Raw genomic sequence first — 13,865 nt, 5'->3', positions numbered from 1 at the left:
CACCCAGGAGTCAAGACTGGCACACAAGCTGAAAGGGCAATATTACTCTCCCACTGTTTTTTTATGTTTTTTTTTTTTTTTTCAGGGAGACTTTAGAAACCAAATAATATTAAAAAAACCAAAAAAAAAAATAGCCTTTCTATGGCCCACTGAATGAGAGAGAGAGGTGGCACACCCAGGAGTCAAGACTGGCACACAAGCTGAAAGGGCAATATTACTCTCCCACTGTTTTTTTATGTTTTTTTTTTTTTTTCAGGGAGACTTTAGAAACCAAATAATATTAAAAAAACCAAAAAAATAAATAGGCTTTCTATGGCCCACTGAATGAGAGGGAGAGAGGTGGCACACCCAGGAGTCAAGACTGGCACACAAGCTGAAAGGGCAATATTACTCTCCCACTGTTTTTTTATGTATTTTTTGTTTTTTAAGGGAGACTTTAGAAACCCAATAATGTTTTTTTATGTATTTTTTGTTTTTTCAGGGAGACTTTAGAAACCAAATAATATTAAAAAAACCAAAAAAAAAAATAGCCTTTCTATGGCCCACTGAATGAGAGAGAGAGGTGGCACACCCAGGAGTCAAGACTGGCACACAAGCTGAAAGGGCAATATGGCCCACTGAATGAGAGGGAGAGAGGTGGCACACCCAGGAGTCAAGACTGGCACACAAGCTGAAAGGGCAATATTACTCTCCCACTGTTTTTTTATGTATTTTTTGTTTTTTAAGGGAGACTTTAGAAACCCAATAATATTTTTAAAAAAAAATAAATAGGCTTTCTATGGCCCACTGAATGAGAGGGAGAGAGGTGGCACACCCAGGAGTCAAGACTGGCACACAAGCTGAAAGGGCAATATTACTCTCCCACTGTTTTTTTATGTATTTTTTGTTTTTTAAGGGAGACTTTAGAAACCCAATAATATTTAAAAAAAAAAATAAATAGGCTTTCTATGGCCCACTGAATGAGAGGGAGAGAGGTGGCACACCTAGGAGTCAAGACTGGCACACAAGCTGAAAGGGCAATATTACTCTCCCACTGTTTTTTTATGTATTTTTTGTTTTTTAAGGGAGACTTTAGAAACCCAATAATATTTAAAAAAATAAATAAATAGGCTTTCTATGGCCCACTGAATGAGAGGGAGAGAGGTGGCACACCCAGGAGTCAAGACTGGCACACAAGCTGAAAGGGCAATATTACTCTCCCACTGTTTTTTTATGTTTTTTTTTTTTTTTTCAGGGAGACTTTAGAAACCAAATAATATTAAAAAAACCAAAAAAAAAATAGCCTTTCTATGGCCCACTGAATGAGAGAGAGAGGTGGCACACCCAGGAGTCAAGACTGGCACACAAGCTGAAAGGGCAATATTACTCTCCCACTGTTTTTTTAGTTTTTTTTTTTTTTTTCAGGGAGACTTTAGAAACCAAATAATATTAAAAAAAAAAATAAAATAAATAGGCTTTCTATAGCCCACTGAATGAGAGATAGCACACACAGCAGTGACACACAAGCCCTGACTGAGGCCAATATTTTTCTCCCACTGATTGATGTAGTGTTTTTGTGTTGAGGTAGAATTTAGAACACAAATCACGGAAAAAATAAATAGGCTTTCTATGGCCCACTCAGTGAGAGATGGCACACACAGGGATGGCACTGTAGCAGAAATGCCAATCTTAATCTCCCACAAAAAAAACAAAAAAAAAACAGGGACTGTCCTACAATTACTATCTCCCTGCAGTAATCTAAGCCAGGTATGGCAGGCAGCAATAGGAGTGGACTGATGCACAAATTAAATAAAAAGTGTGGACAAACAAAAAAGATAGCTGTGCAGAAAGGAAGGAACAAGAGGATATGTGCTTTGAAAAAAGCAGTTGGTTTCCACAGTGGCGTACACACAGCAATACAGCTATCACGGAGCCTTCTAGGGCAGCCCAATGAGCTACAGCGCTGAGGGGAAAAAAAAAAAAAAATAGCTTCCACAGTCCCTGCACACCGAAGGTGGTGTTGGACAGTGGAAATCGCTGCAGCACAAGCGGTTTGGTGGTTAGTGGACCCTGCCTAACGCTCTCCCTGCTTCTGATGAAGCGGCAGCAACCTGTCCCTAAGCTCAGATCAGCAGCAGTGAGATGGCGGTCGGCGGGAACGCCCCTTTATAGCCCCTGTGACGCCGCAGACAGCAAGCCAATCACTGCAATGCCCTTCTCTAAGATGGTGGGGACCAGGATCTATGTCATCACGCTGCCCACACTCTGCGTTCACCTTCATTGGCTGAGAAATGGCGCTTTTCGCGTCATTGAAACGCGACTTTGGCGCGAAAGTCGCGTACCGCATGGCCGACAAGCACAGGGGTCGGATCGGGTTTCATGAGACGCCGACTTAGCCAAAAGTCGGCGACTTTTGAAAATGATCGACCCGTTTCGCTCAACCCTAGTGCAGAGTGTACATTAATGAGAAAAAAATGAACTTTTTTGAATTTACCAAATGGCTGCAATGAAGCAAAGAGTGAAACATTTAAAGGGGTCTGAATACTTTCCGTACCCATTGTATGTCATCTTCCCCACCAAAAAATAATTAACCACTTTCTGTCCTTTGTCTTCTCACTAGCTATACTACAAAAAGAAAGGAATCACTTACATCTCCAGATGATCTCACACTTCCTCCAGGTGTACAGGCCTTTTCTGGAGTGAGTTTGCTGCACTGAAAGTAAAGGGGCCGAATAATATTGCACTCCCCACTTTTCAGTTTTTGTATTTCCACAAAAATTTAAAATAACCAATAAATTTCTTTCAACTTCAAAATTGTGTCCCACTTGTTGTTGATTCTTCACCAAAAATTAACATTTGGTATCTTTATGTTTGAAGCATGATATGTGGGAAAAGGTTGAAAAGTTCCAGGTAGCCAAATACTTTCACAAGGCACTGTAAGAACAGGCATAACAAACACAACGCATAGAAATACATGACATTACAGTCTAAGAATAGATGAAATATCCGGATCCCGCATGGGACACACGTGCCTGACATATATAGGAGGGAGAATGCACCTACTTACACTCCTCCCTTCTAGAATATGTTCATCCCCGACCATGGCAGCACCTGTGGGCATAAAACATCTTGCAAAACATCAATAACACCAATACAGTCTTTATTTGATGACATTGTTGGGTCAACCATGACCTTGACTCCACTCAGCTGGAGCCCTGGAACAAAAAGTTCAAGTTCCTTTAATATGGGTTCATCTGACCCCGGTCCCTTGGCTCCTGGGACCCAAAATAACCAACAACAGTTTAGGCCTATGGACCAGTCCTTTCCTGCTCTGGGTAGCCAAACACAGGAAGTTACTGGAAACACATGGACCCATGGCCAAGTTAGCAACAGTTCATTAAGTCCTGACCCAGCTTGCTCCTTGGGTCCTCCTGCACAAGTTCTCCCTCTCCCTCCCTTGACCAGATCATGGCTTACTAACAAGTTCGTGCACTGTGCTTAACAGGTGGCTAGTCCAAGGTTGAAATGGAGCAAAATTTCGGGCTAAAGAATTCAGTCCTTGCAGCAACTGCATGCACAGTTCCTAGTAGTCAACCGTCATAGGGTTTTTAGGCCTGTGATCCAGCAGGGGGTGTGTAAACATGCGCAAATAAACTGGGAGGAGGGGAAAAGCAAAGTCTTATAACCGTGACCGTGATGGCGACACCCTGGTACCATACTGGGCTCCTTCCCCTTTAAGAGATGCGGAATAGTCTCTTTACATTTTATCAGGTGCAGCCTTCACAACACATTTTTTTAAAGGGGCTATGTGAATCATCGCACAGCCGCTGATTAGTATACTGGGCCGCAATCTAGCCTCAGATAACAATAAAAGTATGGCCCGAAAGATCCACTGGAGGACGACTCACCACTGTTCCTCTGACTTCTTTCCTTCATCAATGGTTGACTCGGAAAACTTGGAGCCTCCAGCTCCCGTGACCCGCCTGTGGTCACTGTTTCCTTTAAGGGGCCCTCTGCCCTGTCTCACTGCAGGAGCTGCAGTCATTGCAAGCGCTCACCGGACACACTCTCCTTGATATCAAAGGCCACTGTGGCCACCACAGCATCCGGTCCTCGGGGCAGAACAGGTGTGGGGACTGGGGTGAGAGTAAGTATCACACTCACTGTGACTGCATCCGGCTTCAACGGTCCTTTACTGAGGCCACACAAACTCAGGATCACGGCCACGGCAGGCCTTCCTTACACCGCTTCCGCTTTCTCAACTGCTTCTTCTTTCTCAGGGTCATCTGCATCCCCGGTGTTCCGGCTATGATCAAATAGCTCACTCGGCAATGGTGTTTCTCTTCCTGTCACGCCATCTTGCTCTTCTGGGCTCCACCCATTCGTGGGTGGAGTCGCTTCCGGCTGCTCCACCCGTTTTGTCTGATCAGGCTGAGAGGACAGCAGTGTCTTCTTCATTTTTGAGCCACTGACCTCCATTTCTCGGTCAGTGTTTGGCACCATCTTTAAGTCACTGTCAGCCGCCATCTTTGACTCTTTCACAGCAGTCAACATCTCAAAATCACTGTCAGCTGCCATCTTCAATTCCTTCATGACGGTCAACCCTTCACAAAGCTCCGGAGTCTTCTCAAAGTCACTGTCAGCCTCTCATCTGGTTCCCATGGGGAAAGGTTCCAGTAATGACATCTCAGCTGCTCCCGCCTCAGTTGTAGACCCTGGATCCTTCTTTGACAGTCTAAGGGTTTCAGGGCTGCTGGGTTTGATCCTGCCAACTACGCCAAATGTAACAAATTGGCATGGGGTTGTAGTCATGGGCGAGTCCACTAGGTTACAGTCAGTTGGTACCCCATAGCCTTGTACATGAAAAGACAGTTCTAGTCCCAGCTCTAGGTCACAGTTGGTTACCTCTGTCACATGGCTGCTCTCCACGCTGGAACGGCATCCTCTGAATGTACCACTGAACACTGAACGGGAAACCACTGGGTAAATCTGACATGGAGAAGGACTTGGGGATCATAGTTAATGTTAAACTTACATGGAGCAGCCAGTGCCAGGCACTGGCTACCAAGGCAAACAGGATCATGGGGTGCATTACAAGAGGTCTGGATACACATGATGAGAACATTATACTGCCTCTGTACAAATCCCTGGTTAGACCGCACTTGGAGTACTGTGTACAGTTTTGGGCACCGGTGCTCAGGAAGGATATAATGGAACTAGAGCTAGTACAAAGAAGGGCAACAAAATTAATAAAGGGGATGGGGGAACTACAGTACCCAGAGAGATTAGCAAAATAAGGATTATTTAGTCTAGAAAAAAGACGAATGAGGGGCGATCTAATAGCCAAGTATAAGTATATAAGGAGATAATACAAATCTCTACGAGGATCTGTTTATACCAAGGAAGGTGAAGGTCACAAGGGGGCATTCTCTGCATCTGGAGGAGAAAAGGTTTTACCATCAACATAGAAGAGGATTCTTTAATGTTAGGGCAGTGAGAATCTGGAATTCCTTGCCTGAGGAGGTGGTGATGGCGAACTCAGTTGAGGGGTTCAAGAGAGGCCTGGATGTCTTCCTGGAGCGTAACCATATTGTATGTTACAGTTATTAGGTTCTTTAGAATGACATAGATCTGGGGATTTATTCTGATGGAATATAGGCTGAACTGGACAGACAAATGTTTTTTATCGGCCTTGCTAACTTACCACACGTCACACTTTTTAGAGCCCAACAGTGGCAACTTGTTTAATGTAGATGAAGTGGAGAAGAAGATAACAATTCCTGAGCTGTCCCTATTCAAAGATGCTGTTCCATCGGTGGCAACAGCAGCAGCTGAAGCATCAGCTCCCAATCGGCTCCTGGGCGCTAACAGTCACTTGGAAGGCATCTCCTTAATCCTAGTGCATGTTCTTATTGCCCGACAGTCCTGTGGCAATCCTTTTCCCCAGCCGGGAGACCTTTCTATCCCATATGGGGACACACACATTCCCCAGACGGGGATCCCTTCTCTCCCAGATGGGGACACATGTCTTGCCATGGACAGTCCTGCCTGGGCTCTCTAGGAGAAGCAGGCTAGTCTGGCCCCTTTATTAACTTAACTCTCTCTGTCCCTAAGCCTGTGCATGATAAACACAGCACATCGCAACATACACAGTATAAAAACAGGCATAACAAACACTGCACATAGTAATACATGACATTACAGTCTAAGCATAGATGAACCGTCCAGGTGCCGCATGGGACACACGTGCCCAACATATATAGGAGGAAGAAGGCAGTTGAGGGTCCCCGCCACCTCCTTTCACAGACATAACACATGCATGACTACAAGTCAAAAGGGGAGCCAGGGGTGCCAGCAGGTAGGAGGTCGTTTCAAATGCAGGCTTCTGAAGTGGCCACTTGTCAGAGGTCAAGAATTTCTTAAAAGGGTGTAAGAATTTTTTTTTTATTGAAACTATTCAATTCAAGACAAGTCATTGTTGGGAGTTGTTTCTGGTATTGCATCAGGGTAAATACTCTGCAAGGGTCATGTCATATCATAGTGTCATCATCATTGCAGCCATATCAGCAATGACCGGGAAGAGCACAACAGCAAAGAGCCAATGCAGGAATAGAAAGGGATAAATACTCTTACTTTGTTATTTTTCTATACATGAAGAATATGGAATAAATACAACAAAACACAGACAATGCTTTTAAATGATGCTTGTGCAAGAAGCTCTTATAAAGTTTCCATTCCATATCAAGCCTATAATAGCAGATTGACTGGGAAGAACTTGGATGTATCTCAGACAAGTTAATGAAATCTGTATTTAACACATAAAATAAATGTTGAATAGACAAAATACCATTAATAATACTAAAATATACAAGCAAATATGCCACTGATATAGAAAGATGCACACCTAATTATGAAAAACAGATGGGAAATTGGAAACCTTCAATAAACATGAGATCCCAGGCTGCAAATATTGGCAAGTTTACATCAGAAGAGCAATACTAATAACTAAGAACAGTACGAAGAGATTTCCTGATGAGAAATTGGATGTATCTGTATTTTATTATGAAGTTGCAGTGAATTTTTTATTATTTATTGTAAAATTGAGCCTGAGGATACAAAATTTTAATTTATATATTCTTTTTAATTCCTACTGACAGATTCCCTATAAAAATTTGCTTGGGGAAAGAAGAAAAAATAAGGACATTTGATTGAAACCTTTAAGCCATTCCAAACCTAAGACGAAAATTTAAATTATGGTTCCTTCCCACACCACGATGTACACTTTTAAAGGGAAGGTACCGCATTTGTAGATCACTAATAAATCACTTTAATGTAGCATAACATGCTACTATAACCAAGTTTTAAATGCATGTGAAACAGATTTCATGTGTTATATAAGTTTAAAGAAGGCACTGGGGGCTGACATCTTGGTTTCACAGCAGTTCATGACACTATCAGTGTCATTTTACGGCACCCCATGGACATAGGGTCAGCGCCGGTCTATTGTCTCCTATCTATAACATTGTAGCAGCATTAGCAGTGAGCTGGGCACGCCTCTGTGGGCTGCACAATTCACTGCTGTAGGTGTGACTGGCCGCCATTTTATTATAGCCCAGTGCTATCTGCCGAGCTCCACTTACTCTCTGTCGCAGGAGAGAAGCGCTCACTGGAACCGGAGGATGGGGAGTGCCGGTGATTTACCTCCGTGCTCCTCTGTACTCCAGGTACTGCCCGTCCTGAGCAGACATCCCCTGCTCTCACACGCTGCCCTCCCTGTGTGCTTCTCCTGCTCTGTCTCCGCCTCCTCACACACAGTCCCGGAGATCTCCGGTAAGCTGCATTCACAGCCTGCAGAGAGGGAGCTCTCTCTCCCATCAGTCTCTCTCAGCCATACAATGTATCTCTCCCCTCCCTCCACAATGCCTGGCCATTCACTGCAGACCTGGATCTCCTTCTTATCTTAGTGAGGGATGAGTCACAGCTCAGATAATGCTGCTCCATACACACCATGTCTTCACTCTTCCTCCAGTCCACCATGCTGCTGAGCCCACTGTGTTCTGCTCTTTGGTAAACTCTGTAGCTGTGTTTCTGATACAGTAACTGCTGGTGATAGCAGATCACAGGGCAGTCACACACAAAATGGCTCTGCCCTGGATTGCTGCTCTTCATTCTACCCTAGGGATATTAGACCACCCAAAAGGGGAGGGAAATGCTGATGTCAGCAGTTACTGCCCCAATTTTCCAGCTAACAGTAAAGCTAGTAAGTCTTAATATAGCTGCTTGAGGTCTAAAACGGAAAATGCTCCCCCTAGTGGTCAATATATATATTTGTAAGAAAATATATATTTTTCATATAGAAATGTTTGCAAACAGTGCAAACATTGCATTAATACATTTTTTTTACTATTTTAAGCTTAATTTCACACAAAAAACAAACTACAAAAAAACTGGTGGCACCTTCCCTTTAAAAAGTAAAACGCAGCTATGAAATCAGCAGCAGAAGCAGGGTATAATAATACAAAGGCTCACTCCTGCATGCAATTGCTGAGATCAAAGCTATCAGTTAGACAGAGGGAAGAGATCGATCTGTCACTCCATCGTCATGACCCTACCCACGGTGCAATTGCTGGGTGCCAAGAACTTGCTATAGAAGGAGAGTGCCTGACATTGGGCTCTATGCCTGCCATCTTTGTACACATTACAGGGGCGGACAATGACAACTTGAGGCCCCTGTGCAAGAAATATGTCTGGGCCCCCCTCCTTTTATGGCGACAAAGCTACATATATAGCATGATCTGATCACCCTGCTGGCGTCGCTCTGACCCAGCAGCAGGGGCGTACACTGACAGCTTGGGGCCCCTGTACAAGAAATGTGTCTGGGCCCCCCTCCTTTTATGGCGACAAAGCTATATATATGTAGCCACACACACATGTATGTATATATTTTACATAGTCTCCTTTATTATGTATATTGCCGTCCCTTATTATACAGTGCCGTCTCTTGTTATGTACAGCACCGTCCCTTACATATTGAATTATATAGAATCCTGTTTTTTATTACATACCGTCCTATCTTGTTAGCTGTATAATGCAATGATGGCTGGTGGAGTATGGGAAAGCTTATTTTCTAATGGAAGAGCTGATGGACTGGTAGTCTGGTCACCGGCTCCTCCATCAGCAGTCATTTCATATCTAACAAGAGAGGGGACTATGTAATATAAGAGGGTGTAGTGAATAACAAAACTAACAAGAATACACTATGTAAGAGACAGCACTGTACATAACAGCAGAGGAAGCTATATAATAAGGGACGGCTTCATGTATAACTAGAGAGGATGGTACGTAATAAGGGACAGTGTTATACATAGCAAAAGAGGAAACTATGTAACTAAGGATGGTGTTATACATAATAAGTGAGCACACTATATACTAAGGGACTGTGTTATACATAATCAGTAAGTACACTATACACTATATACTAATTCCACCACCTCCATCACTGCTTTCTCCCAAACCACCCCCATCATTATCCGTTCCCGCACCTCCATCATTACTTTCTCCCCACCACCCCATCATTGCCTTTTCCACCACCTCCATTATTGCTTTCTCCCCATCACCCCATCATTGCCCTCTCCATTGCCCCCATCATTGCCTTATCCTCCACCACCCCATCATTTCCCTTTCCACCACTTCCTTCATTGCTTTCTCCCCACCACCCCATCATTGTCCTTTCCACTGCCACCATCATTGACTTCTCCCCACCACCCCATGATTGCCCATTCCACCACCTCCATCATTTCCTCCTCCCTCACCATTCCCATCATTGCCCTTTCCACCACCACCACCACCATCATTGGCCTTCCCCCACCACCCGATCATTGCCTATTCCACCACCTCCATCATTTCCTCCTCTCCACCATTCCCATTATTGCCCTTTTGACCACCAACATCACTGTCCTTTCCACCACCTCCATCATTGCCCATTCCACCACCTCCATCATTTCCTCCTCCCCCACCACCCCATTATAGCCCTTTGCAGCACCCCATCATTGCCTTTTCCACCTCCATTATTGCTTTCTCCCCGTCACCCCATCATTGCCCTCTCCATTGCCCCCATCATTGCCTTATCCCCCACCCCCATCATTTCCCATTCCACCACTTCCTTCATTGCTTTCTCCCCACCACCCCATCATTGTCCTTTCCACTGCCTCCATCATTGACTTCTCCCCCACCACCCCATGATTGCCCATTCCACCACCTCCATCATTTCCTCCTCCCTCACCACTCCCATCATTGCCCTTTCCACCACCACCACCACCATCATTGGCCTTCCCCACCACCCCATCATTGCCTATTTCACCACCTCCATCATTTCCTCCTCTCCACCATTCCCATTATTGCCCTTTTGACCACCAACATCACTGTCCTTTCCACCACCTCCATCATTGCCTTCTCCCCACCATCACCATCATTGCGCATTCCACCACCTCCATCATTTCCTCCTCCCCCACCACCCCATTATAGTCCTTTCCACCACCCCATCATTGCCTTTTCCACCTCCTCCATTATTGCTTTCTCCCCATCACCCCATCATTGCCCTCTCCATTGCCCCCATCATTGCCTTATCCCCCACCACCCCCCATCATTTCCCGTTCCACCACTTCCTTCATTGCTTTCTCCCCCACCACCTCCATCATTGCCTCCTTCACCACCACCCCATCATTGTCCTTTCCACTGCCACCATCATTGACTTCTTCCCCACTACCCCACTATTGCCCATTCCACCACCTCCATCATTTCCTCCTCCCTCACCATTCCCATCATTGGCCTTTCCCCACCACCCCATAATTGCCTATTCCACCACCTCCATCATTTCCTCCTCTCCATCATTCCCATTATTGCCCTTTTAACCACCAATATCATTGTCCTTTCCACCACCTCCATCATTTCCTCCTCCCCACCACCCCCATTATTGCCCTTTCCACCACCCCATCATTGTCCTTTCCACCACCTCCATCATTACTTTCTCTCCCATCACCCTTATCATTGCCCTCTCCTCCACCTACACACATAGTCACACACAGCACCATTCACCTCTCTGCATGCTCCCTCGCAGCACTACACTTGCACACACTCACACACCAACACACATGCACAAACACACACCACCTCTTACCTCTTCACATGCTCTCCCATAGCATCACCATCGCCGGCAGCTTCCTCTCTCTGGCTCAGCCGCGGCACTGAATGATGATGTCATCCAGCCACCCCACTGACTGCTGTGTAAGACAGGAAGCATGGGCAGGAAGCAGGACGGATCGCTGCAGCTCCGCTGCCATTCTCTCTTGTAGGCAGCGGAGCTGCAGGTATCTCTCCCTGCCCGTCGCACATGAGGGCAATCTGGCCAGGGGCCCCCCTGGAGCCTCGGGGCCAGATAAACAGGCCAGATTATACTCATTATTAGCCGCCCTGCAGGGACCCCCCCCCTCCACCTCCGGGCCCCGGTTCAGCCGCACCAGCTGCACATGCGGTATGTCCGCCCCTGCCAATTAGACCTTGCCAGAGAGTCAAATATGATGTCTGAGAGGCATAATACAGTAGTTTCAATATGACTCCACAAGTTTCCTAAATGTACAAGTACAAAAGTGGAACTACAAAAACAGTAAAAAAAAATTTTGGAAAAATAAATAGTGTTGTCACGCTTGGACACAGGTAAGTCCGGCGGACAACGCAGCATAAAGATATGACAGGATGCAAAAGAGAGAGGAAGTCACTAAAGGTAGGGAGCGAGGGATGGGACATTTCCTGACACCAACCTGTGCCTGTCCCTAAGCTTCCCTAATCCCCTATGTGGGTCCTTTCCCCTGCCACTGTCACATGCTTACACCCTGATTGCCACCTCAGTGTACCCTGGCTACTGCACTGGCTGGCAAGGATGCTAGGCTCACCACTACAGATGGTAACATACAGGGGAAGAGACAAACATGGGACAGACAAACAAAAAGGAAGAAATACTCAGCTTAGGCTCTGCTGTTACGCTCCACAGCAGCAGAGAAAATAGCACCAGAAATCTGAACTCCCTCAGCATCAAAACCACCAACACAGGAGACCTCCTCACCCATAGCTGGTCTGCATGGAAGAACTCTATTACCAATAATCAGCTGATGGGTTCTGTGACTATTTAAAGGAAGTAGGAAGTGGTTACCAATAGTGTTGAGCGATACCATCTGATACTTGAAAGTATCGGTATCGGATAGTATCGGCCGATACCCAAAAAGTATCGGATATCGCCAATACCGATACCCGATACCCATACAAGTCAATGGGACACCAAGTATCGGAAGGTATCCTGATGGTTCCCAGGGTCTGAAGGAGAGGAAACTCTCCTTCAGGCCCTGGAATCCATATCAATGTGTAAAATAAAGAATTGAAATAAAAAATAGGGATATACTCACCTCTCCGGCGGCCCCTGGACTTTACCGCCGTAACCGGGAGCCATTGTTCCTAAGAATTGAAAGCCGGGAGCTGTTGTTCCTAAGAATGCGCGCTTGAAAGACCTTAGATGAAGTCGCGGCTTCTGATTGGTCGCGCAGTGGTCGTGTGACCGCTACGCGACCAATCACAAGCAGCCGTGACGTCATCTAAGGTCTTTCAAGCGCGCATTCTTAGGAACAACGGCTCCCGGTTACGGCGGTAAAGTCCAGGGGCCGCCGGAGAGGTGAGTATATCCCTATTTTTTATTTTAATTCTTTATTTTACACATTGATATCAATCCCGATACCGATTCCCGATACCACAAAAGTATCGGAACTCGGTATCGGAATTCCGATACCGCAAGTATCGGCCGATACCCGATACTTGCGGTATCGGAATGCTCAACACTAGTTACCAACCAAGATCAGCTGACCAACCTTAAATAACAACAAGACATTAACTTTTGCTGGACCAAAAGTAAAAAACAACATTTAAATTTCAGCAGAACCAGAGCTGCCACGATTCCCATAATGAATCATGACAAGCGTAATCTATTACAATATTGTTTTCTGCAAAATAAAAGAACGCTAATGGAAAGGAGGTCAAATGTTCATCCTGTGGACTCCTTTTCCCTTGCAAAAGTGAATGGACACGTATTTGGGAAGAAAGACATAACCCCTTGATGGAGTGCTCATCGTTATCTTTAAGCACTCTACAAGGGGAGGATTACTGTCAGAATGAACAAAGGAGATTTTATTCTTGGTGTGATGCACAAAGGAGGTAGTATTTCTGGTGGGAAGTACAGAGGAAACATTATTACTGGTGGGAGGCACAGATGAGGTAGTATTACTTGTGGGAGGAGCAGAAGCGGTAGTATTACTGGTGGGAGGCACAGAGGAGGTAGTATTACTGGTAAGAGACACAGAGGAGGTAGTATTAATGGTGGGAGGCACAGAGGAGTTAGTATTACTGGTAAGAGACACAGAGGAGGTATTATTAATGGTGGGAGACACAGAGGAGGTAGTATTACTGGGTGGAGACACAGAGGAGGTAGTGTTACCGGTAAGAGACACATAGGAGGTAGTATTACTGTTGCGAAGCACAGAGGAGGTAGTATTACTGGTGGGAGGTACTAATATTTGAATGGAAAAAGGGAGACACAAAGCGCAAATAGGGTCTTATCTTACAAAAGAATGGAGGAATCACCAAGAAAATCGCCCACCTGGTGAAGCTGAAAGCAGGGATGTAAAGATTTCGGCCACCGCAGATCCACAAGCCGGTCACCGACCATATGAAGCAGTATACTATAGGAAGTGTGGATTAAATCCGTGCTGCTGTAATAATGATGAGGTTTCAGTTGATAGTAGACTTAAAACAGTGGTTTATTCAACTCGTTTCTTCTTCAGGAATTA

This window comes from Ranitomeya variabilis, chromosome 2 (genome assembly GCF_051348905.1).
Source record: "Ranitomeya variabilis isolate aRanVar5 chromosome 2, aRanVar5.hap1, whole genome shotgun sequence".
NCBI lineage: Eukaryota > Metazoa > Chordata > Amphibia > Anura > Dendrobatidae > Ranitomeya > Ranitomeya variabilis.
The sequence above is the reverse complement of the archived record's forward strand: the minus strand, read 5'-3'. Positions refer to the sequence as shown.